The sequence below is a fragment of the Magnolia sinica genome, chromosome 10 (assembly GCF_029962835.1).
Source record: "Magnolia sinica isolate HGM2019 chromosome 10, MsV1, whole genome shotgun sequence".
In the NCBI taxonomy this organism is placed as follows: Eukaryota; Viridiplantae; Streptophyta; class Magnoliopsida; order Magnoliales; family Magnoliaceae; genus Magnolia; species Magnolia sinica.
Genome location: NC_080582.1, coordinates 44195628 through 44197185, shown reverse-complemented (window position 1 = coordinate 44197185; position 1558 = coordinate 44195628). Strand labels below are relative to the sequence as shown.

Here is a 1558-nt window from a genome sequence, read left to right as displayed (position 1 = left end):
ACAGCTATGGTATTCCTGGCTTTCATCAACATGTTTCGCATTACTCTGATACTGCATAACTACATTACCACCTTGAGCATACACTTTCACCACCCTCTAAGCTTTCCATAAGCTTATGCACGACCGTTGCGTGCAGGTGACGTTGGATCGCAGCAGCGCTGAGGCTTGGATGCGTGGCGGATCATTTTGGAGTTTTTGTTCATCTTCATTGTATTTCCCTTTATGCTCATTGTACTTGTAAAGTTTTTAATTATAGTGAAAATGTGATGGGGTTTTTGGTTGTTGTTTGTGGGTTATGCCTTTGGTTATGCTTATTACGAATCAAACTGATGTTGAAAATCCTCCTTGTAGCATCCCAGGATCGGAACCTGGCGAATGGGCGCTGGGAGCCGAGAATGGGATTCTACAGAGGTTGTCGGCGCCGGATTCGGCGATCGGGAATTTTGTGAGCCCGGTTTCCGAGTTTAGGGCATGACAGAAGTAGTGGTGGTTTTTGGAGAGATGTCCCATGATTGTGCGTTTTTAGCAAGTCTGTCTAAATAATCCTACACATCATTGACATCTTTGTTCATGAATTCCCCATTGCACATCGTCTCGATCAATTAGCGCATGAAAGATGTCAGTCCATCGTAGAAGAAATTTGTGATGCGCCACATTTCAAAACTGTGTTGTGGGCATGAACTGACAAGATCCTTGAACTGCTCCCAACATTGGAAGAATGTTTCATCTTCCTTTTGGGTGAAGTTCATGATTGACTTTCTAAGGGTGTTCGTCTTATGATATAGAAAAATTTTCTTAGTGAACTCCCTTGTCATGTCGTTCCATCTGCCAATTGATCGTGAACGTATTGAGTGCAACCACGTCTTGGCCTTTTCTTTTAAGGAGAAGGGAAAGAGTTTCAGCCTGACCGTGTCCTCAGACACATTAGGAAAGTATAAAGTGGCTATGATCTCATAAAACTCTTTCAAGTATAAATATGGATTTTTAGATTTAAGTCCATAGAATTTTGGAAGGAGTTGGATCATTCCCGGCTTGATATTCATATGTCCCGTATTTTTTGGAAAAACCATGCATAAGGGCATGCTCACCCCCACTAGTTGTAAATAATCTCATAAAGTACGAGGTGGGGGTGCTTGATGCACCTCATTCTCATCCTGGACTTCCTCAACCCTAGGTTGAGGTGGATTTGGAGGTTGATTGACATCCATAACTTTAATTAACTCTGTGGATCTCGAGTGGTGTCTAATCCTGTGATGGATAGATAACCCCTCAACCAATCCTCCTTCACTCAAGAGATGTCGAGTGTTATCAAGAACCCACTTGGGCATGAAACACTCTCAGCCCACAATTTCAGAATCTAACATAAACCTAAAAAAGAAAGAGGGAAATAGAAATCTAGAAATAGAAAGAGGGAGATTTAGAAAGAAGTTACCAAATTAGAAGTTTCTATATTGGGATCCTGTAGAAGAAAAAGGAAAGTAAAGTAGTTTTTAAAAAGGAACTAAGAAAGCAACCTATTTCTAAAAAAGAAAGGGAAAGTTTCTCAAAATACAAAGTA

General features: G+C 40.8%; 1 non-coding gene across 1 annotated transcript; it reads left to right on the top strand.

Moving 5' to 3' along the window:
• Nucleotides 1-660: 660 nt before the first annotated feature.
• On the top strand, nucleotides 661-767 carry LOC131217870 (small nucleolar RNA R71). The gene has a single exon (XR_009157456.1). It is a non-coding gene; the product is annotated as a small nucleolar RNA R71 (small nucleolar RNA).
• The last annotated feature ends 791 nt before the right edge of the window (nucleotides 768-1558 follow it).